The 25,145-nt window shown below is 45.1% G+C and overlaps 1 long non-coding RNA gene across 1 annotated transcript in view; it reads right to left on the bottom strand.

The window, feature by feature from the left end:
- Positions 1–5,763: 5,763 nt before the first annotated feature.
- Positions 5,764–25,145, bottom strand: part of LOC120395767 — a 48,538-nt gene continuing 29,156 nt past the window's right edge. The window contains exon 3 of the long non-coding RNA XR_005592781.1: positions 5,764–6,043. This is a non-coding gene — a long non-coding RNA (uncharacterized LOC120395767). The remainder of the gene's footprint in view (positions 6,044–25,145) is intronic.

Genomic DNA, 25,145 nt, shown 5'->3' with positions numbered 1-25,145 from the left:
AATATGCGGAGCTGCCTACTATAATTAACATCAGTATAAACCCTATCTTCCAGCTCAGCTTCAGTTCATATGGTGTTTGTTCAGGAGCCGCCTTATTACAGTGTGGCATTCCTGGCAGCATCCCAAGCCTGGCTAACCTGTTGGTCTCACCTCCTGCACCATTTAACTGTCAGTTATGTTTTTGTGGTTGACTGGTCAGTGAAATGACGAATGAATAAATGTTTGTGCTAACTGATCTACAGGCAGATGCCTCATTAAGCAGAAATGGACAGTGGATGATATGCTCTTCATGTGGTTTTGTTTAACTTCAGCAAATGCCAGCTTGGGCGAGGGAGCAAATTTTATATCAGACTTGTTTGGAAAAATAAAAGACTAAATTTATCCTTAGATCTGTTCCTCACGCCAACCCCCTCCTCCTCCCCCTCCGGGCCTGTTAAAAGCCTGTTGAAATAAGGAACTCCGAACTGAGCCCAGCCTTAAGTGCTGCTTAAAAATATACAGACTTCATGGTCAGCTCTTACTTTTCCAAAGGGCTGGCTCACACTGAGAGCCTGCACTCCTACAAAACATGCTCCTTCATCCCACTGAGTTTCAATGGAAGTTTGGCACCTCACACACTTATTTAGATTTAAATAAGCACTAAAGAGACACCAATCCAAAGCTCTAAGTGCAATAACAAACCATTAGCTGTATGATTCAATCTCATTGAATCATACAGCTCTTGCTGAAATGATTCAATAAAATAATCATTTCAGCAAGAGCTCAGCCACTAACAGGAAACTCCTTTCTGCCCCTTCATCATAATACCCTCAGTCTTCTCCAACCCCGCTGTCAAACACAAACACACCCGGAAGGTCACTAAATTCGATTTCTCTCAGCCCAAGGCGGGGAGCACGCTCTCAAATCCTGGAACCCACACAGAGAAAGAAAATCCCACCCTCGGTCAGGCACAATGCCGCTAACTTCCATGAGAGTTTCAAGCAAGTCAGGAATGAGAAGAGACTTCAGGAAATAGTTAATGGTTTCTAAGGCTTTCCCTGTTCAATTTTACAGACTTCAGTTTTCCCGGGGGGAGAGAAACCTCTTTAAATGTGATCTGATCTTTGGTCCTGATTCTGCAAACACTCTAGCAGATTATTTTTATTGTTGTTTATTATCTGTTAAGGACTAAATTGTGGCTTTAGGCATGGCCCTGAATAAAGTGTTGCCCCAAGAGGCTTATGGCCCTAATATGCCCCCCTAAATTACAGTTCCCTACTTGCCTCCTCTTTGCTCCATGATGGCAAGTCATTGGTGTTAAAAAAGACCAACCACAAAACTGCAACAACAGTTAGCTAGCACATGAGTGGCAGGGGCAGAGCTAAGGGTACGTCTGCACTGTAACTGGTGGCATGACTGCAGCATGGGCAGCTTTGAGGTAGCTTTGATCTAGCTAACTCAAATAACAATAGCAGTGAAGTTGTGGTAGCATGGGCTGTACAAGCCCCTCCGCAGCGCAGGCTGAGGGACTTACTGGCTGCTGCTTCCAGCAGCTCCCATTGGCCCGGAGCAGCAATCAGGCCGGACCTGAGGACAGGGCAAGTAAACACACTGGCCCAGCCTGCCGGGGGCTTTCCCTACACAAGTGGCGACCCCTGTTTGAGAAACCCTGGTCTAGGTGACCTGCACCGTGATGTAAGAGGGGCTGTTACCTGCCCTCTCCAGGCATGTGTTCCAAGTTACTAAGTGAAAAGAATCAAAGTGTTTACAGTCCAAGGACCCGAGAAGCTGTCCTCAAGCCAATAGTGCCATTCACCTCAGTAGGAGATGTGGGTCCTTGGCATCTTTGATAATCAGGCACCAGGAGTCTCAGGATGGGTACCCTAGACTGAGGCGGAGATATTAGTACAGATAATACTCCTGAAAATTTGGCTGCATAAGTGTGTGGGTGAAAGTATCATTTCTTTGTAATGAAACTGGAGACTCTTTTCAAACACCAGCATTTGGTAACTTTCTCTAGGAGAAAGAAACCTGAAAACCAGTTAAACCTATGAGCTTCAATAGTCAGTTGATCGGTGACCAGGAGAAATGGAAATATTCTCTTCATTTGTAACATTCCTCCAGTGACTGATCACACTGGGAAATAACAAGGAAGGAGATTGTGAAGGTTCCTCAACAACTTTGAATTGATATTACATGCCAAATTCTGCAGGAGATCAATATTCCCTTAACAGGTCTGCTATAGCTGACAGAGCTAGTTAGCACGATGTGGATTGCTAGGGAGGTTGGAAAGCCTGTTTTACTTAGCTGGCTGAAGGATCCAGGCTTTATAAGGTTTCTTACACTTACTTGAAGACTAATGGCCAAAGCCTGCAGTCCATGCTGAGTCCTTCCTCAGGTAAAACTCCCTTGATTAAAATGGGACCAAAAGATCTGGCTGTTATTACGTACTGTATTTCCACACTGAGTGAAAAGGCACAAAAGCAGCAAGCCTACCAGAGAGAAGCGATGCAGAGGTTGCTATTTTGGGGCCTGATTCTGTATTCTTTGATTATCCCAAACTCCCATTGTCTTTGTAACCAAAAAGAAAAGGAAGTGAAAAAATATCATTTTAGTCTTAGTTCTTCATTCCTACCTTTGGTATTTTTTCACTTGAACTATTTGTTGTGTTTCCATTGCACGGCTCCCCCCTTATAACTGCAGGTGTGCATCACCTTGTTTCACAGGATATGTCTACTTTGCAATCCAAAGTATGATTGCCCTACGAATACACACATCTATACAAGCCTGGCTAACTATAGATGTGATGGCACAGGAGAACCACCCTGTAGGTCCCCAGCATGCTCATACAACCTGCGCTGAAGTCCCTGACATTGCATCTGCACTCCTATTTTTAGCTAGTGTGGGCAAAGTTAGCACAAGTATGTCTACTCATGTGGCAATCACATCTCAGATTGCACTGTAGACATACTCATGAGTCACTCGGGTCCTTTGTTCAACCCTCAAGAGAAAAATATTGTTCAGAAACAATTTTTGGTTTAGATGGAGACAGGGCCGGATTAAGGCAGGGGCTTTCGAGGCTGAAACTCAGGGCCCAGGCTCAAGGGAGGCCCCACAAAAATAAATCACAGGCAGCGACCTCCAACTCCAGGCCGCTACAAGTCCTGCTGCGCAGCGGGGCACTCAGGCGGGCTGTCTGCATGCCGTGGCCCCACGCCGCTTCTGGAAGCGGCTGGCTGCTAGCACGTCTCTGCGGCCCCTGGCGGGGACAGGGGGAGGCGGCTCCACGCGCTGTCCCCACCTCCAGCATCGTCCTCACAGCTCCTATTGGCTGGTTTCCCGGGGGCCGCATAAATGTGTTAGGAGCCAGCCGCTTCCAAGAGCAGCGTGGGGCTATGGCAGGCAGGCAGGCAACCTGCCTGAGCCCTGCTGTGCCACCGGCCGGGAGCTGCCTGTGGTAAGCGCCTCCTGGCTGGAGTCTGCACCTCACACCCCCTCCTCCACCCCAACCCCTTGCCCCAGGTCAGAATTCCGCTCTGGCACCAAACTCCCTCCCAGGAAAAGACTTGTATACAGGGGCCCCACAAAATCTAATAGCCCCAGGCCTACAGGAGAGTTAATCCAGCCCTGGGTGGGAATCGGAGTCTTCCAAAATCTGGTAGTAAAATATACTTTTCCCTTTGCTACAATGCTCAGCAGCCCTTTGGCACCAGGATTTTACCAGGCTTCAAGAGGAACTCACGTGACATTAAAGTAGATCGTTGTTGCACTAATGATTCAATGCTCGTGTGTTTATTTCAGACAGCTAGCCTACCTGGGTCCAGTCCTGTGTGGTGCCAAGTGCCTTCAACTTTCCTTAAAGTCAATAAAAGGAGCAGGGCCTTGACAAACTGGATGAAACTGAGAATGGTTCTTTCTTGCTCTTAGTCCAGAATCCTCATTCCTAATGTCAATGCACAAATGCAGCATATCATAGGAGCCCTGTCCTGCCTGTGAGATCCCCCACTGTTGCAATGTGGTGCAATGGCAGTTGTAGCCACTGTCTTGACCCAGAATACAATGGACAAAGGGTTATGTACCAGAACCTGCTTGGACGGGTTTTAAAAAGGCAGCTTCCTAAAGTTAGTTATAGCTATTTCTTAGCTAATCTGCTCCTACTGAAAACACTACTTAATTCTGTTGTAACGCTGCAATTTGCAGCAATGGTGTTTGGAGTTATTATTGCAGAATACTGTCATTTTCATAGGGCTGGGAGCATTTTTTATTGTAATAGGACTGGCTGCTCTGATGTTAGGAGGAGGAGTCCTTCCCCATAACCCTTGTGCTGGTGGTCTATGCAAAACTCATTTATTTGGGCTTTGCACAATGCAGCAGGACTTCCCCCTTAATAATGACTGTGATTGCTGCTCTCTTCCCTGCATGACAGAGCATGCAGACCTTTTGGGTATTTGCATGCAAAATAACCACCATTAATTTCCACAGACATCTACAATGCGTACACACACACCCTTTTCCAGTCTCTTACAAAAATCAGTTTGAATGCAATGGTTGTGTGACAAAATCTCTGCTAAATAAAATCAAATTGATTTGGTTTATTACTTATTTCTATGACGTTTACAAAGAATAATGCAGCACTCTGGTTCCAGGGAAAACCCCCGGATAAATCCATCTTCACTTTTAACCGGAATGATCCATAACATTCACATTAGATTAATGTCATAATATAGTACAATAAGCAAAAACCTTAAAACAACAAACAGAAGTTTCATACTAAAAGGGATGCTTTAATTACAGAGGGCAGGAGGCAACCTGAAATTATGACTGCTCTGTGTTTTCTGCTGCTTTAAATGAAAGAGAACATGTAAGATTAGAAATTATGGGGGAGATCTTCAAAAGCATATATGGCAGTTTGGTGCCTACCTGCTATTTATGCCTGTGAAAAAAAATCTACTCCCAAATTTATTTTTTTCCAATCCTTCTGAATGCTATGAATAATCCTGCAGATCATTAAAACTGAGCTGCTTGTTTACTTTTCTCTCAATTTGGACAATAACACCAGACTAATGAATTTCCCTTTTATTTCTAATCCGCATGTGGGATTTTCAAATATGACCAAAAAAATTTAGGAGTATAAATTCTGTTGAAAGTCAATGGGACTTGTTCTCCTAAATCCCTTTGGAAATTTTTAACCTCTCTCCCAGTAACTAATCAATTTCACATTCTGGTTTTCACCCTGTAGCACAAAACTACAACGTTTGGGTTGCAAACACCATAGGAGAATGTTTATTGGTTTATAAAACTGTTTACATTGGAGTTTTATATAATATGACATAGAAACATGTCTAAAGTTTTGAAGAAACTTGTTTTTAGAAGACCTAAATTTTGGGGCAGATTTCACCTGACAATGTGTCTTTAAGTGTATCAGATCATAGTATTTGAAAGGTAGTCACCTATGATATTGTAATATTGTATAACTAAGATGTGCATTTGATGAAGTTGTTTCCACGGAGCAAAATATTAAATAAACAAACACATTACCATGTCAATGGAATTATTGTGGGCCAGATCCTCAGCTGGTATAAATTGGTGTAGTTTCATTGCCTTCAAGAGAACCATGCCAATTTTCACCATCTGAAAATATTACGGCCCATTGTATATCGTTTCAGCTGGTTTCTGGAGAAACTTAACTAATCCAAACCAAAAGCTACCTTGGTTTCTTTCCAGGCTATATTAACACCATCAAAGAATAGTAATAAATATTGACATAACCCTTTGTAGGAAATCCTTTGCAGGAAACAGAAATCCAATGAAGGAGAACCATATTTACCTCTCCACCAATAAAATAAAGGAAAACAGTTCAGAAATTAATTTCATTTCCAAAGTTGTGAAAAAGGAATGAGCGGCCTTTTAGTATTTTTTCCACATTCGTTACCTTAATTAAAGTTGTCATGAGTCATGTTTATAATACTTGACATGTCTTGGACCAATAATAAAGACAGACACTCAGCCACTGACTTGTTTGTCTAAATTCACCGGGGATTTGTGCTGCTGTCGTCATTAGTTCCTGTACATGGAAAATGAAAAGGCCAAATTTAGAAATGGATCACAAGTCTCAGGTCAGTTTGTTTCCAAGAAGCCTGATGAAATCTGCTTTCTTATTTAGCCTAAACCTGCCTTCCTAAGTCTTATCTTCCTTGAGACTTTCAGACCTGTTTCCATCCCTTAAGCTGTTGACTCCTGCCACATTAGAACGATAAGATATGACTAACCTGGCTCTGAAACCAGCCGGAGGAGGCCGGTTGCAGTTGCCATTTTAAAACAACAGGCAGCTCCCATTGAAGTCACCAGCACTTCTACTGTATAGTTACACACACAGAAAAACTACAAAGAGAGGTTGTGATTGTTGTAGTGACACTAACCAAGCTTGAGCAAGCCACCCCATTTTCAACCCCTGCTTCCTATAAGTCATAACTTTCTCAGTCACGGGCATTTGGGACTGAAGTTATTTATGGAGAGGTTAATTATTTGTAAACATTTGATCAAAACCCCATTCAGCTCATTTTGAATTGGTGAGCATGAAATCAATATATGCAGTAGACTTCGAGGAATAGTTTATTGGAGACTTTGTTTTCAAAACTTTAAAGATTTTGCATGTGATGAATACAATCTGCACTATGTGTGGAAAAAGCTGGCAAAAGATGTTAGATGCAAGTGAAGATGACATTCTGAGCCTGTGCTCAGAGCCATTGTTGTTATTTATGAAACTCTGGCAATGTTCTTTCAGTGTACAAACTACAAATTAAAGGCAATCCCTGTCCTCAAGGACTTACAGCCTGCAGGCCAGGCAAAGAAAAAATAAGATGCATTAGCACACACATAAGAGAGAATATTATTATATGTATTACTATTATTAATTATTACTATTATTATTAAAACTTAGAGGTTTGTTTGTTGTTCTGGTGTTTTAAGTGTTATTATTAATAGTTCACTTCTTGTGGGCATCATGGAAAAAGTAAGCCTCTGCGTGCCCAGCGTCATTTCCCTAAACAAAATAACTTTGCACAGCATTCACAATAGACTCATTTCAATGATTCAACATTCAGCTAAAGCCACATACTCTGAGTGCCAAGAGGCAGACCCGCTGGATTCTGGGGCCACTTCCTGAGCTTTTACAGGAATCTGAAGATTCGAACCCCTTTGGTGGCTTTCTGGCCATGACTGGAGATGGTCTCAATTGTAAACAGTGGTTAGTACACATAGCTCTGGGGCCAGGGCAGTTTTTTCCCCATCACAATAGCCAATAAATAATCTCATTTCACTTAGGTCCTTAGGTCAGGCTGCTACTCCTGTTTGTGAGCTGACAAGGCCAGTATTTAATCCACTTAGCCTGCCACCATCCCCCCACCCCCTTCATGCAGACACAGTAAAAGCACAGATCTCCTGTGTGTCACCTATAGCCCTCCCCAGCCCCTTCTGCCCGCTTGGGAACATGCATTTATAAAGAGATGGGTTAGGAAAATTACAAGGTGGGTCACAGAATGTCAAACTGTTTTCAAGGCTTAAATCCTTGAATCACTCAAGAGGCAACCCCCTTAGTTCTTGCAACAACAGTTCAAATGACTCTGCTTTCTGACTTTACAATGCCACTTACAATTGACCCTGGTGTATATTAACAGTGCTGCTTGATGACAGAGCATTCAGGTCCACTTCTGTGGTAAACAACTAAAGGATCATGAATTTCAGAAATAGGTTTACATTTATTTTCTAATTAGTCACTGTAAAAATATCTATTTAAATCCAATTGGCCAGATCCTCAGCTGATGTAAATCCACTTTACTCAAGGAACTTGAGTGGATTTATGCCAGTTTACATCAGGTGAGGATTTGACCCAATAATCCTCCGCCCTGAGCTAGCCAGTTCTCAGACCAATCATTTTTATTGTCATTTGATACAATGAAGCATTGCAGAACTACTGCTGGAGAGCTTAAATGTACACCTCCAGGATGATGAGTGACTACCTCTGTGGCTACGTCTCACTTGTTTCTGTCTGTTCCAGAATATGGGATAAGAAATTCTGAATTCTCCATCAGTTACTATTATTTGTATTATAGCAGTGCATCAAGTCCTGAAGCAAGATCAGGGCTCCATTGTACACAAATAATACAAAGACTGTCCCTTCCCCCAAAGACCTTATAGTCTATTACAAAGTGGGTCAGATTCTGTTAGGGTGACCAGACAGCAAATGTGAAAAATCGGGATGGGGGATAATAGCAGCTTATATAAGAAAAAGACCCAAAAATCAGGACTGTCCCTATAAAATCGGGACATCTGGTCACCCTAGATTCTGTCCTCAGTTTCACCAGTATAACCTGCGTGGCTTCAGTGAGGCTACACCACTGAACTGGAAGTAGAATTTGATCCAATGTCAGACCCAATCCTGCCCCTTCAGAGGGGTTACAGAGTTCTGCAAGAGGACATTACTGAGAATGTTGTCATCATGTTGAAGTACAATGCCATCAGCATCTCAGTCTATCACATCAATCTGACTAAAATATTATTGAAAGACATAACGTAGCACATTATGCTCTCATGATATATGGAATTGAATTAACAATGCAGCATATCATTTGGTCATAAAGCCACGCATGCTTTTGACCTGGTACCACATTGCACACTTGGCATGTACTTTACAAAATGACTCAGTGTACTCTGGAAATTATTTTTTAATTGTATTTACCAGAGCCACACATAATACATTCCACATCTGTCACACCACTAAAATGTAGAGGCCCAATTCTGCTGTCATTTATACCAGCCCCAGCCCACTCTGCTTTCACATGACTCTGAGTAATGTGCACGTACAAATCTGAGCACATTCACAATTAAAGATGGGTTTACATTTTCCAACATTTTTCCATTAGAAAATGCTGATTAGACAGGATTGAATCTATCAATACTTTCAATGGAAATCAGGCGGCCTGCCTGGTTTCCTGCCAGCCTGGGCTCCCTGGGCAGCTGCCTCCAGGGGCTCCCTGACTCCCCACACCTCCAGCTCATCGGGGAATTGGGCAGCCAGGCACAAGCTGAAACATTTATTTTCAGTTCTCACAAAATGGAACTTTTCAAAAATTTTCCTCCTGCAAAAAAATTCAATTGTTTTGCTTTCCATCCCAATTTAGGATAATTCTCCTCCCCCTTCTCCCTCTCCCCCCATCAATGTTTTTCATGGGAGGGAAATTCCATTTTCTGGCTAGCTCTATTCACAATCCTGCAGACCCCTTTTCCTCCCATGTACAATGGCATAACATCCCTGTGCCGACTACAACAATTGCCTACAGAGAAAGTAATTAAGGCACTGCTAGATTATTTTAGGGCAGTTTAGTGATTGGAAAAAATCAGAGGAGGAGGCAGGATGTGATAAATCAGCTCTCTACCAACCACCACCAGCAATCCATGGACAAAAGGGCTGAGCACCTCTGGTATATATTCACTCAATGGAGCCCACAACCTGAAAGAGCACTGATCTACAGAAAGTTAAAGGTCTTTAGGCTACAGCAAGATATCTGGGTGCTCTATGGAACAACATGGGATTTGATGTCGAGGATTTCCCCTGTGTATATTTCAAGCATGACTCAGCAGGCGTTGATCTCTACTTGATTCACAAAAGAAAATATTTGCTTTATACAAACACACATGTAAACAGGATTAGGTGAGAGATGAACAAACCCACACTCACAAATCCACTAAACTATGAGGATACTCGCACTCTTTCCATATATAAAAATACAAAGCTTCCGCAACAGGGAAACAGCATCTCGCCCAACTTTCATATTTTTCCAGGTCTCCCTTAATCTATCTTCCCACTTTTGTTTACTGCACTTCTCAATCCCCTCCTTCTCCAGAAACAGATCTACACATCAAACTGATTTCTACTCTGTTTTCATTTCCCAGCAATGTTTTCCTTATCTTTATTAACCCCTGTAAAGAGAGAGATGGTCTAGCGGCTTGAGACTGGGACTGTGTACAAGGAACAGTTGAGTTCTAATGGTGGCTTTGGTCAAGTTACTGCCTCAGTTTCCCATATGGAAAACGTCTATAGAACTGAGTAGGGAATGAGAAATTTTCCATCAAACTTTAAGTCAACAGACAGAATTCGATAGCAGGGATATAATTCTCTATTAAAAATTCTATTGGTTGGTCTAAAAGTTATATAGAAAAGATCACAAAAATGCTATATAAGTAAAAAGTAGGATTAATACTTCTACCCACTTTCCCCATTTGAAGTTTGCTATTATTTTTGATGTATATGAAGTTTCTTATTTCTTTTCAATTAAGTCCCCTAATTCTGAAATCTGTATCAATGTGTAAAATATTCCTTTATAACCTTTATCAATCCCTTTTGTAACTTTAATACCTTCCAGCAGGTGACAAATATAAAGAATATGGGGCAGATTCTCTACTGGTATAAATTGTCATAGCTCCAACTGATTCTGCCTCAGTGATTTTTGTATCAAGAAAAGCATCAGGAAGGTATGTTTTTATTTTACCAAGGGTTTTCACAAACTCATTGAGGCTTACATTTCTTTTTTAAGCAAGGGAGGGTCTATTAAACACATCACAGAGGAAGCAGCATTTAGACTATTACCATAGCAGCTCTATTTGAAAACCCCACTCCTTGGAGGTTTAGAAGGTTGAAACACTACTGCAACATGGAAACCGAGGAGAGGATTGTCTGACTGCATTGTGCCTTGCACTCCAAGCAATCGCAAAGTGCTTACACCCCTGTACAGATGGCCAGCGTGCGGCCTAAGCACCACTCTACTCCAGCTTCCACAGCTATGCTGGCTGGGCGCCATTTGGGGATTCCCCCGTGGCAGAGAATCCCCAGCTGCCCTCATAAGGCATAAAGTCCCATCTGTGCCACTGGCGGTAGCTCAAGAGAGATTTAGCAAGCTCAAAGTTCTTACAACCACCTTAAATCTGGGGTGCTGGAAGTAGGGCTGCTAGAGGTGCAGTAGCAAACTTTGGCTTGAAGTGGTTTCCATTATATAAAGGGTTTGAAATTTTGTTCAGTGGTTCCCAGCACCCCCACTGTACAAACTGTTCCAACACCACTGCCTTAAATCTGCTCCCTGATGTGCTCTTTCATCACATGGCCATGCTACCATAATACTAAATGCTACATATACACATTATTTTAAAATAATTGTTTATTCAGAGGTCAGCGGAACCAATCTTAAGCCTTTCCTCTCCGGAAATCTGTATTTAAATTAGGGATGGGTGAATCAATCTGAGAAAGAACCTGCCCAAACTTTAGCTAGTCCATGAATTGAACCAACCTGCAGCCTTTTTTAACTTCAGCTCAGTTTGCATAACTGAGCTTCCGCCCATCTTGTGACTCCCAGTACAGTAGGGTTCCCTGCCCTCCACATAACCAGCCAATCCAGCTACACTTCCAACTGTTCAATTTCCCTTGTCATTTCCATTAAGGCTACATTGTGCTCTAGCCTGTGTCCCCTTCACCCCAACACCGGAAACACAGTCTGTGGATACAGATACACGGGGTACGCAGAAAGGCATGGGCGGTGGGTATAATAGGCAAGGGGAGGCGGTGCTTCCCCTAGCACAGCTGTCTCTGCCGCCTGACACCTGAGCCGTGGTGTCCCCGCCCCCCCCCCGCCTCTTCCCTTCCCTACTCTAACACATCCCAGAGGCTTGCTGCTGCTGCCTGGGGTGAATGTTCCTCCTTTCCTCTCCTCCACCCCACCCCATCTCATCCCTTTCCCCCCTCGGAGGTCCCCACAGCTGCCGGCCACATCTTTCCTCACTCCCCCACCCTGTGGGGTGGGGTGTGTGTGGGTGTGGGGGGGTGTGAGAGAGAGCGAATGCAAGCAGGCAGTCAGTGGCAGATGGGTGGGGAGTGAGGAGGTGAGCGGAGGGGATACCTGAGTAACTTTACACAGTGAAAAAGCCAGAGGAGGTCACTAAAACTGTTAAAGAGCCATTAAAGTGGTAATGAAGCCATTTAACAGGTATTTGCCAAAGCCCAGGAAGCCTTCGGCCACATTCAGCTGGCTTTTACCTTGTAGGAAAATGTGTTGTTGGGGTTTAAAACAGTTTCCAAATGAGGAGCCTTCAGTTATTCTCTGTATCCAGAAGTAACTGCTAACCAGGCTCATGGAGGAGCTGACAGCCAGTGAGTTTATTTCTTGATCTAGCTGTTTTATTCAAACCCAGTTTAAATAAACGAGTCTGGCAGGGAATTCTGTGTAAGAAAGGTGATTAAACTACTGCCTTAATGCAGGCTGTCAATGACAAGCACTTTTTCAAAAGGAGAGATTATGCTTCAGGTTGGCACAGGTAGCCTGGCTTTTCATCTCTCTCTATACAGCAGGGGTTGGCAACCTCTGGCACGCGGCTCGCCAGGGTAAGCACCCTGGCAGGCCGGGCCAGTTTGTTTATCTGCCGCATCAGCAGGTTCAGCCGATCGCGGTTCCCACTGGCCGCGGTTCGCCATTCCAGGCCAATGGGGGTGGTGGGAAGTGGTGCAGGCCGTAGGATGTGCTGGCCGCAGCTTCCTAACTCCCGCATTGGCCTGGGACAGCGAACTGCGGCCAGTAGGAGCTGCGGTCCACCGAACCTGCTAACGCAGCGGATAAACAAACTAGCCCAGCCCATCAGGGTGCCTAGCCCAGCCCACCAGGGTGCTTAGGCAAGCCGCGTGCCAGAGGTTGCCGACCCCTGGTATACAGCATACACGGAACTCCCTGCCACACAGAGGAGAATCTACCTTGCAATTGTGCTATGCCTGTTGCCTGCTCAGTTCCCTTGGGGAATGTTATTAGTGCTTTCAGGTGAAAAGGGGAGAGGGTGTCATGGGAGCGGAGTTGCGGAGGCAGGGGGGGGCAGCAGCCGAGTGAGTGACTATAACAGGGTTCAAAAAAGAACTGGATAAAGTTCATGGAGGATAGGTCTATCAATGATTATTAGCCGGGATGGTGTCCCTAGCCTCTGTTTGCCAGAAGTTGGGAATGGGTGACGGGATAGATCACTTGATAATTATCTGTTCTGTTCATTCCCTCTGGGGCACCTGACATTGGCCACTGTCAGTAGACAGGATACTGGGCTGGATGGACCTTTGGTCTGACCCAGTATGGCCGTTCTTATGTAAGGAGGCGAGTCAGCTGCACAGCGGTGTCTCATGGAAGGTGGGGAAGGGTCTGGTGGGGTGAGGAGGCGAGTAGCAGGTGGGTGAGCAGCAAGCGGAGGAAGAGGTGAACGGAAGAAGAGGTGAGTGAAGGAGGGGATCTCGGGTGGGGTGAAGCGGTGAGTGGCAAGTCACCAGTGGGGGGGCGGGGTCTGGGGCAGAGCAGGGTGGAATGTGGGCAGGGCTATGGGCGGAAGGGGCAGGACAAGGATGCTCACCTCCCCCAGGAGAAGTTTCAGCCACTGCCCATGCGGAAAGGGACAGAGAACAGACAGATCTTTGGTTCTGCCCTCCCAATGGGCCAGCCAGCACAGCTGAACTGACATAAGGTGGAGGCAGTAATTTGCAGCCTGCATAGAGCAGCAGCAGATTACTCTCCTCCTGAGCCATTATTGCTTCCCCGGAGCAATGCTGCAGTGTGGCACCCATTGCTATGGGCTGCGTCCTTGTAGCCCCCTTACTATAGCCTTGTAGCCTTTCATGTCTGTGAAACTGACTTTTTCCTTATGGACTTGTATTTGGTCCAATTTGCCTTAATCTTTGTGCAGTTTTATTTCATTTGCTCCCTTAACCTCACCCTATGATCCCATTTTTCTGCCTCCTCTTGATGAATTCTCTGCCTCATACAGTGAATGCCTCTTTCTTATCCTTGACTGTTTTTGCAGGTCCATATTTGCCTCCCTTACTCATGCTGAGCCATAGCAACTCACTAAACAAGTAGTCTCCTTGAAATCAAATGGCCCACTTGCATAGCAAGTTACTACTCAGTATAAATAGTACTGGCGGAACCAGGCACTTTGTGTTTACTACTAGATCGCACTCACAGCCACTTGGCTTTTTAGCCACCTATCTTTGAACATCTGCTATTTCTCCACTGTAGATTTCCTTTTCATTCCTTTTGTCTACTTTCTCTTTCCCCTAGTGCTTCTCACATTCTCTCAAAACCAGTTAGGCAGAAATCCAAATATATGCAACGTCTTAACACAGTTGACAAATGTGAAGCATTGCCATCGTCCGCCTCTTGGTCTTCCAGTAAACTGCAGCACACAGAAAGAATGATACAGGTCCTTTAAACTGAGAGCAAGAAGTTGTCTGGAATGTTAGCTAATGTTTTCCTAAAATAACCTCAACACCTGAAGCAAAGTGGGAGTTGCTATTTAACACTGCACAGCTTCCAAAACAGTCTTCACACACTGTGAGATTCAAGCCAGAAGTACAGAACTGTTGGCAGCATTTTAAGGATGACTAATGCAGCACTGCTAAAAACAACTTGAAGGGGTTTTCCATGAGCAAGCCTCATTACAGGTACAGTATTGCCTTTTCATGTGCTAAATATAAGAACTTCACTGTAATGTACACACTGCTGGGCTTTTTATCAGCACATACCACAGCTAGTAAAACGAACCCTAGCACTTTCATAAACAAAGGCAGCACCTGATCCTTGTTAACACCACTTCATGTGCCAAAAGTCACCATCACAGAAGATAGGACCAGGACAAGCTCTATCATTTTTGCCGCCCCAAGCAAACAATAAAAATAAAGCCGCTCGGACTGTGCCGCCCCAAGAATGGACAGAATGTCGCCCCTTTGCATGTGTGATCCCAGGCATGTGCTTCCTCCACTGATGCCTGGAGCCGGCCCTGCATAGGACTATGAGAATGGAGCTTAGAGAGTGTGGAGTAGGCACAAAAGAGGAACAAGAGTAGAACGTAATAAATCTACACAGAACACATCACCAGACATCAGCAACACCAGGAGGGATGCGCTGGAGTGCCGATGAGAAGTGCAGTGGGGAAAGTAACTGAAATACTTTTCTCCTGGATTGTATTTTCTAAATGGACAACCTACCCTAAATTCTCAATTACTGAGAGACAATCTTCACTCATAGCTATATTTGCTTTCCACAACCAACTCTCTGTATAACTTCTCATGAGTGATGTACCCAAATACTTGGGTGCTAATATCTAAACTGTATGCTTAAATTTATTCACCTAAATTTGTGTTATTGCTGATTATGCACTATAGCAGGGAATGGCAACCTCTGGCACGCGGCTCATCAGGGTAAGCACCTTGGTGGGCCAGGCCGGTTTGTTTACCTGCCGCATCTGCAGGTTCAGCCAATTGAGGCTCCCACTGGCTGTGGTTCGCCATCCCAGGCCAATGGGGGCTGCGGGAAGCAGCGCGGGCCAAGGGATGTGCTGGCCGCCACTTCCCACAGCCCCCATTGGCCTGGAGCAGCAAACCGCGGCCAGTGGGAGCTGCGATCGGCTGAACCTGCGGACGCGGCAGGTAAACAAACCAGCCCAGGCCGCATGCTAAAGGTTGCCGATCTCTGCACTACATACAGTATACATACAGTATATGTATCTTACAACTTTAAAAACAGACTTTGTATTTGTGGATAATCTAAGCCAGTGGTGGGCAACCTGCAGCCTGCAAGAGAGTTTGTTTACTCTGACCGTCTGCAGGCACGACTGCCCCGCAGCTCCCAGTGGCCGCAGTTCGCCATTCCTGGCCAATGGGAGCTGTGGGAAGCGGCCACTGCTTCCCACAGCTCCCATTGGCCAGGAACAGTGAACCGTGACCATTGGGACCTGCGGGTGGCCATGTCTGCAGACAGTCAATGTAAACAAACTGTCTCGCAGCCTGCCAGTGGATTACCCTGATGGGCTGTGTGCGGCCCGCAGGCTGCAGGTTCCCCTCCACTGATCTAAGCACTATAACCAGATGTACAGAGACTCTTTCTTAACATGTGTACTATATAATATTTTAACATTAGCTTTAATAAAAATTTTAAATATGCACTGCATAAACGGATAGAAACATATTAAAGGCTCAAGGAAAAAATGTAGAAACCAACTCAGAGCTGGTTGGAGAAATTTCAATGGAGCCCTATTCTGTCCAAACACACAGTTCCATCAGCATCAAAATGCTTTGCAAAATCAGGTTTTCACTGAAATTTCATTCTGAAAGAAAACCCGGGGGGGGAGGCAGTTCTGATAATCCCATTTTGACTTTCTGAATGAAACATTTTGTTTTGAAAAAAAGTTGAAATTGAAACAAAATCTTTCAATTGACCTCAAACAAAATATGGAATTTTCCTTCATGAAGAGTTTTGAAATTGTCAGGTTTTGTTCTGATTCAGAACAAAGCCTAAGTTAGAAATCTCAAAATCCTTTGCACAACAGAATTTGTCCTCCACACAGCTCTATGAACTAGTAGCAGAAGCATACTGTGAGTATGTGAATATCCAGACTTGTTCAATGAATGTTTTGTATACACAGGCTTCAGACTTATGGACTCCTTATGAACTGTTCACTGAGAATATTCCTTTGATTATTTGATGTTCGGAGATCAACGTTCAAACTGTGTGATTCATCACATGGCACTGTTTTTGCACCCTGACTGGGTGACCCGACATTTATAAATTACATGTGCTTTCACGTGAAATTAATTTGTTATTTAAATTTACTTTGTTTTGGGATTACCCAAATCAAAGCCATTTCCCAATAATACTCATAAAAACAAAATATTGCTTTGCATAAATGATAATGAAAAACAAATAAAGAGGTGTGTATTTGTGATTGAAATGAAATTCTACTCAGAAGTTACCAAAATGCCTGTGGATGACATTTCACTATGAGGCAAGCTCTACCAGCAGCTGAAGTTAATGAGAGCCACATGTGCACATTTGGGAGTGGAATTTGACCCAGAATATCTTTCTATTTCTGTCTTTCTATCTTAAGGTTTTCTACAGCGCCCATTATCACAGTATCTAAGCATTGCCCATGTAAATATGCTCAAGGTCCCCATCATGGAGTCCTCTGCTTTTCTCCCTTTCCTGATTAAATTAGGCTTTGCTTGAGTTATGTTGTTGGGCCATGGAGGAGGTCGTTGCCATAAATGATTTTGCAGAAGAGGAACAAGGCCTTGAACTGGCAATGGAAGGAAACTTGCAGCCGGGGCAGAGAGTTTCACTGTTAAGGGCAGCTGAGGTGGACAAATTCTGAACAAGCTGGAGCACTGCAGTGAACCAGTCTGAAGGGATAAATGCGCTGTAGCTAAATCCTAGTCTGGAAAGAAGGGGAAACCATAGAATATCAAAGCTGGAAGGGACCTCAGAAGGTCATCTAGTCCCACCCCCTGCTCCAAGCAAGACCAATCCCCTGACAGACTTTTGCCCCACATCCCTAAATGGCTTCCTCAAGGATTGAACTCACAACCATGGGTTTAGGAGGCCAATGCTCAAACCACTGAGCTATGCCTCCCCAACTCTAATAAAATGATTATAGTGGACAACTGTAATAAATTGGTCAAATGGCACTATGGAACAAGGTGTAGAGACACAATTTCTCACCACCTTACATGATTGCTTCTTGCAACAGCTAGTTATAGAGAACACAAGAGAAGAGACTATTTTCAACTTATTCCTAAGTAATGGTTCAAAAAGTAACTATAGCTGACCCACTCAGTAATAGTGCTCACAACATGTGGTAATTAAGCCTGACCTCATCAGGGGGAAAATCTAGCACTGTGACACTAAGCTTCAGAAAGAGCAATTTAAAAAAAAGAAGCTAATTGAAAAATCCCTGCAAAAGTAAGGAAATTAAAATCTGCAGACTGAACATAAGGCTACTTAAGCACAGCATAACAGGGTCAGTGCAAATGAAAAGTGCTAAAAGGAAATAATTTTTTAAAACACATTACGTAGCCAGCCTGTCGACCTCATTGCCTCTAGGTGTTGTTGAGGTCAAGAACCTGGTGGGACTCAAGAGTGGAATACACATTATATTAGATCATGAGAACATCAATAATTATATTAGATAGGATAAGAAGACTTTTTTTTAAAAAAGAAAAAAAGTTATAAACTCCCAGCCTTTGCGATAAGTCAACCTTTAACTAAAGGAGGTTATGCAGAATTTTTCCCAATTAACAGTTATTGCATAATTGCCCACTATGGGGTTACTTGCACCTGCCTCTGAAGCATCTGGTCCTGGTGATATCAACACTTGGTTGATCTGCCAAGTCCCAAGTTCTTATGCAAAAGGTAGCGAGTTGCCTTTTTCCAGGTGCCCTGCTATGGCTAGAGGTGCTTCCGCAGGTTCCCCCCTTCTGCTCCTTCTCTTCAGGGACTTTTGGGACTGCTGGATAGTTTTTCTCAGGGCTATCACCAGCCCTTCCCTAAAATGGGATTATTAGCCCATAGTAATTCAAACTCGTCCTTAGTGTCCCAAATACAAGGTCCATCATAGTGACCCCATAGTTCAAAGCCATCTCCAAAGCTTCTGTCATCCATGGAGACCTTGTTCTGCTCAGCAGAAGCCTCGCCTTTCAACTCTGCCTTCCTTCCTCTGTCCACATGCTGAAGGTGGCATATATACTATCCTCCTTCTGACAGCTTCTCCCAATTGAGAGGGGAGCACTGCCTCACCCTACACCACAGGGCTCCTGAGCCCAGGCTCTTAAAGTGACAGTATCCTGGGATCTCCCATCCCATTTGCTAACTTTCCGGAACCACCTCCTCTCTTCTAGCTTCAGCTAGTTTCTGACTGTGCTTACACCAACATCCTTGAAAGGGGGTCTTCTGCCCCCCTTCCCCCTTGTGCTTGAAGGGCCAGAACCCTCTGTTACACAAAACCAAACCATGGCATGAAAAGTCTAATTTCTTACCCACTAAATGACCTGGAACTAAATGCAAATATTAATTTTGCACAGTTTTGCATAACATTTTCCCTAGTTGTCACAAAACACTATTAACATCTAATTTGTTTCTGATCCCAGGCTGAGGGAAAGCCGTTCCTTGGGTAGTTTGATTGCGTCAGTGTTATTCAGATATGTAAATAAAGATACCAAGATAAGAGCTGTTCAACAACAGAGGCTTTTTACATTCTATATTTATCAGACCCTTCAAGCTAAATAAAAACACCCTGTATATTTGATCAGTTTAAGAATATGCCCAACAAGTGATCATCAAAATTCCTTGACTCCACCAATCCTCCCCCAAAAGCTCCATGTTATGTAAAGGGCTGCTCAAAAAGCACCTCAGTGACTTAGGAACCTAAACCCCATTTTTAAAAAAGACTTAGCTAGTAAGAAGTGGGATTTTCAATGACACGTAGGGTCCGAAGTGCCTAAAAGCCAGATGTTTAAAGGTATTTAGGTGCTTAAAGATGCAGATAGGTGCCGACTGGCATTTTCAAAAGTGCCTCTAATCTGGCTTTAAATCATTTTTGAAAATGTGACCTAGGCTCCTAAGTCAGTTTGGTGCTTTTGAAAATCGTACCCCGAGGCTGAAGGAAAGAGCTCTTACCCTCTCGTGGCCTCCTTCAGGCTACCGGGTTGGTTGCAGTCTGAGGTACAGGTCAGTTTGTTTAGCAGGATTCCATGACTGGCTGCAACCTAAATGGAGGCAAAGTGGAAGCTGGCTCCTCTGCTGCTTGCTTGCAGGTTTTATTTCAGCAAAGTCTCTTAGATGCAAAACCTGGGAGCACTTAAAGTGCTCTGCTGTGGCACTTCAGCAAGTCAGAAGATGGAAATCAATGCAGAGCTTTGCAAACTAAAGTCTGACATGAAGGTGCCCTTGTATGAAGTGTCACCAGATGATATGGAAGATGGTGTTGGCCATTTCTATCTTCATCTTTTTCATGATCTGCAGGCAGCACCAGGTGCAACAGCTCCTTCCCTTTGGGCTCAATTTGCAAACAATTCCAAAATGTCTTTCAGCTAGTCAGCCTGGCAAGGCATTTAAAACAGAGCTGATGTAAGAACCACTGAACACAAACCAGTGGAGGGTGTTACATTTGTTTTACTTAGACCAATGTTTAAATGATTACCACCAATTTTTCAAGGTTTTTATGCGAGGTCACATGTAGGATGCTGAGAATCTCTAACTAAATGTCTAGGTACATTGAAATAATGGAACAGAAAGAAATCCAGGAGAGGAAAAACAGTTCATAATCAGCAATTACATGGACAAATGATCCTTCATTGAAATCCAACCCACTGGTGTTTCAAAATTAGCATGTATGAATTAAATCCGGCCTTCAAAAGGGCAATGAGCTATCTGCTGTTTACAGTACAATGTGAAACTGCAGGCCTGCTTGCTTTTAGCATTGAAATGGGAACCCATTTGGTTTGAGCAACAGATGGTTACCTGCAGTTGATTATTATTTAAGCATTTCCCTTGTATGTGTTTTTATTCTATTATTTTAATAAACCTAAAAAGTAGTTGTCAGCTTCATAATTGTGACTTCACATCAGAGCCCATAGGCACTGATGTCTGAACATTGTGGATATAAAACAAACAGAACAATACCCACTGATATTTGAAAAGCACCTCTAGTAAGGTTCCCAGACCTATATACATTTCACCTAACCAGCCAGGGATAAATCCTGTGGGGAGTGGCTGTTGAAAGGGTCCCTGTCTGCAAAGGCAGGAAGGCTCTGGGAGCCAAGGTGTAGCACACTCCAGAAAATTCCTTTCCACTTCTTCAAGTAGCCACAGCATGCATCCTTTCCACCAGCACCTCTTGCTGAAGGCACCGTAAGTGCAGGGGAGCCAGGAGCCTGGCCACGCCCCAAACCAGTTGGCCACACCCCAATGGAGCACACTGAATTCCCTGCCTAGTAGTCAAAAGCACTAGATCCATATTATGCTCTACTTGCAACCTGTGCTTGGAAAGGAAATGGGGGAAGGGGAAGCTCTCTGTATAGCCTAGTGCACTCCAGGCAAGACATGTGAGAACGTTTCCCACATTATACACTGCACCCGGGCAAAGCCAGGCTCAGAAAGGAGGAGTTGTGTTACACACAATTTGGACCTTTCCTCGTATTCTTTCATGGGGAGACGGCGGTGGCTCAAGGGAATTCCAGACCAAGTGTTTTGGGGAAAAAGGGAGCACTCATGACCACTTTCATGTCACCAGCCCCACTTGACTACCCCTCCACCCACCATACAACAGCCAGGAGAGGAAAGCACAGCAGCCAGTGTCTGAGTATCTCCTGTTGGCACACTGCCCTGGAAAGGCTGCGTCAGCCAGCAGGGATCTGGTAGAGCGTGAGCTGCAGTTTATCTGCATATTTCATAAGCAACCAAACACGTCTGATAATATCTATCAGGACAAAAGTACTGGACATTGAGTACAATTTAGCTATGTCCATGAACTCAAGCAATTTGGTGTTTTTTTTAACTTTTGACTATAAACATTCTTTAAAAAAAACACCACTAGGAAAATTTATCCAAGTGGAACTAATATTAAATTATACATAGCAACAACCCGGCTCTCCACCAGCATGAACGCAGCAATCATAAATCTCTGTTAGCTGTAATTTTTCACATATTTGGAATCTACCATCGTGTAAATTAGTCCCGTTTGTACAATCAGTGTTGATGCCATTAAAATCAATCTCATTTGCCAAAGCATATGAGCACAACAGTCCCTGGACTTGATAATTTTTCAGTTCAAAAATCATCTTGGACTAGGTTCTTAACCTGAGTTTTACAGCAAGAAATCAGATTGCATTTGGAAACAGTACTCTTATAATTGAAAATTGACAACAGACCTACCATTCGTTTTTATTGGCACTTTCTGGTGCTTTAACTCCTTTGTTTACTTTTGTTCTGGGGCTGCCAGCTATTCCAGCTTGACATATTTCTTCCCTGTCCCTGCCTATTGTTGCCACAAGAATTTCAGTGTAGTCAGAAAGAGAGAACACAGACTTCCCAGAGCCTTCCACCAGAGCTGGTCAGAAACTTTTCATTACAAGTTTTTGCAAACATTTTTCAAAATTTTAAAACCTATGAGAGTGGTTGAATCTTTTTGAAAATTTGAAATTTCAACAACAAATTCATGAAAAATCCCTCCACCCCCAAAAAATCACTATTTTTTCTGCCTTTTCTCAGTGTCTGTTCTTCACTCTGCATGGTGCTGTGTGCCCTCAGTTAACAATGGACCCTCAACATTGGACTCTTACCTTCCTCAGATAGCTTAAAACCTGTCTCCTCTATTTCTATCCCTGTCATCCTATGTCTCCGGTCACTGTAGTATCTGGGTACCCCACAATCATGAAGGAATTTGTCCTCCCAGCACTCCTGTGTACGTTAGGGGAGTGTTATTAGAGATGAGCGACTGAGGAAGAGACAGAGTAAGTGACTTGCCCAAGGTCACCTACGACAGCATTTTTCAAAGTTCTGGTCATGACCCAGTACTGGGTCGCAGCATGTAAAGCACTGGGTCACTCTGGTCAGCACCTCTGACTGGGACGTTAAAAGTCTTGTCGGCAGTGCTGCCCAGCTAAGGCAGGCTAGTGCCTTCCTGGTCCGACACCGCGCTGCGCCCGGGAAGCGGCCAGCAGCAGGTCCAGCTTCTAGGCGGGGGGGGGGGGGGCGCACGGGGCTCCATACACTGCCCCTTTCCTGAGCACCGGCTTCAATGGGAACTGGGGGCCGGGGGCAGTGCCTCTAGGCGAGAGCCACTTGCGTGCTTCCACCTAGGAGCCGAACCTGCTGTTGGCTGCTTCAGGCGCAGCGCGGTCCGCAGGGCCAGGACAGGTGGGAAGCCTATCTTAGCACCCCATCCGCGCTGCTGACCAGGAGCTGCCGGAGGTAAGTCTGTGCCCCAATCCCCTGCCCCAGCCATGAACCCCCCCCAACCCTGAACCCCTTCCTGCACCCCACACCCCTCCTCCCCAGCCCCACCCCAGAGCCTGGACCCCCACCCCAGAGCCCCCTCCTGCACTCCAACCCCCAGCCTAGAGCCCCCTCCTGCACACCAAACCCCTCATCCCCGGCCCCACCCCAGAGCCTGCACCCCCAGCCCAAAGCCCCCTCCTGCACCCCAAGCCCCAGCCTAGAGCCCCCATCTGCACCCCAAACCCCTCATGCACAGCCCCACCCCAGAGCCTGCACCGTCAGACCAGAGCCCTGACCCCCTCCCACACCCCAACCCCCTGCCCAAGCCCTGAGCCCCCACACCAAACCCAGAGCCTTTCCCACACCCCAAACCCCTCATCCCCAGCTCCGTTGGGTCATGGGCATCAAAAATGTTCTTCAACTGGGTCCCCAGAAAAAAAGTTTGAAAACCACTGACCTAGGAAGTCTGTGGCTAAGCCCAAATCTCCAGAGAGTCTCAGTCCAGCACTTAGCCACCAGACCATCCTCCCTTCCCTAGCACACTTTCATGTATTCCAAGGTCAGAAGCGACCATTGTGATCATCTAGTCTGATCTCCTGTGTAACGGCCATAGACCTTCCCCAGGATAATTCCTAGAGAACATCTTCTAGGAAAAACAGCCAATCTTGAATCTATTGGGTGTTATACAAACACATATAGCTGCTTCTCATGCTCCCTGGAGGCAGCAGGAGCTTTGGGGGTGCGGGAGAGGCGAAAGAGAACCTAGCCCCTGCTGGTTCTTCTCTCTGCTCAGGTGAGGCACCCAGTGCTGCTCCCATTTCCCACTTGCTGCCAGCCAGCTGCCTGCTAGAGCAGAGGAATCAGCAGGAGCCAAGAAAGGAAGAGAAAGGAAAGGGTTTATGATGTGAGTGGCCTGCCTCAGCACATCAGTCATGTAACCAATGAGTGACACCCCATCCTCAGGAATGGGGAGACGGCGGCAGGCAGCAGAGCAGACTAGGGGCTGCACATGACTAATTCAGAAACGTCGTATACAGTGTGGACCAGCTAACACTAGGTTGAGCAGTGGGGCAAGGCTGGCAGATGCAAATAAGTGTATAACATTGTCTTGTGATGCTAGCTAGCTAAAGAGCACAGAGATGAAGCCAGCCCTGTCTGACCCCGAGGATGTGTATGAAAAGGACATCCAGGGGCTGGCTGGAACTGGTCTGCATGAGCTGGAGGAATGTCCCAGCCTGTCTGGGCTGGAGAGGGGTCCATCATCAGAGCAGAGGGGAGCTGCTGAGCTGGGAGGGACGAAGGAAAAGTTTGTTGGTGGAACCAGCTGAGATGAAGAATATGTTGGGTGGGGAGCCTGTAATTTTCAGTGGATATTGGTCCCTGGTTGGCAGCACAACCAGATCATTCCTGGGCAATCCGCTGAACACTGTTCCACCTGAGGGACTCCTTGGTGCTGCTGGGGACATACCTGCAGATCCATTCCACACTCCAATGACTCTGTTTACTGGTGGCTGCCTAGCTCTATCCATCTGCCAGGTCTCACTGCTATCTCGAGATAGTGAGGTCACTACTTATTTATGGTGTTATTCAGTGAATTCTCATAGCTACTGCTTGGTAGTCAGATCCACAGCAAAACACACTATCTGCCTCCTCCCTAATCTGATGAGCTATTCAGAACCCCCTGATCAATAGCTTTTGGTCCCTTTGATAAGAAGGCGACAATCTGCTTTGGATGTGGCTTTCCATCTCCTATTTTTACTGCCCTGGGCTGTCTGGCGTGTGGCACAATCTCTCCTGACATCAGGGCTGCAGCCCAAGGACAGTCTCTTTGCTGGATATTTTTGCAACAGTAAAACATTTTCATGGGAAAAGCTGCGCTGTTAAAAGCCACAGCAAACCCGATTTGGCAGCAGACATTTCTAGTTTCCATATGCACCACACGTGCCTCACAGCTGAGAAGCTGACAGAGAAATTTTAAAAGTCGAGACGCCTGAAAGCATCTGCTAATCATTGTGGGTCATCTGCGAAGGACAGTCTGAGTGTTTAACTCTGCGTTTACCTCAACCACAAAGACTGCCCAGTGGATGCTTTTTGTGTGTGGTTCTTTATCTTTTCCACACTTACGTAATGATTACCATTATTAGGGGCAGACTGTGTGTGAGTGCACAAGTGAAGGAGAGGGCACAGAGAGCTCTCTGCCCCTTTCTTTGTGGCTGGGCTCTGTGAAGGGGCACAATCACAGTCCTTGAGCTGTGGAGCTAGGACATCTCCAGGCTAACACTAAGATCAGGGAGCAGTATACTAAGGGAGGGGGCATGGTACTAGTTC

Source organism: Mauremys reevesii, linkage group 1 (genome assembly GCF_016161935.1).
Source record: "Mauremys reevesii isolate NIE-2019 linkage group 1, ASM1616193v1, whole genome shotgun sequence".
Taxonomy (NCBI): Eukaryota; Metazoa; Chordata; order Testudines; family Geoemydidae; genus Mauremys; species Mauremys reevesii.
This window is presented reverse-complemented; position numbering and strand designations above follow the sequence as displayed.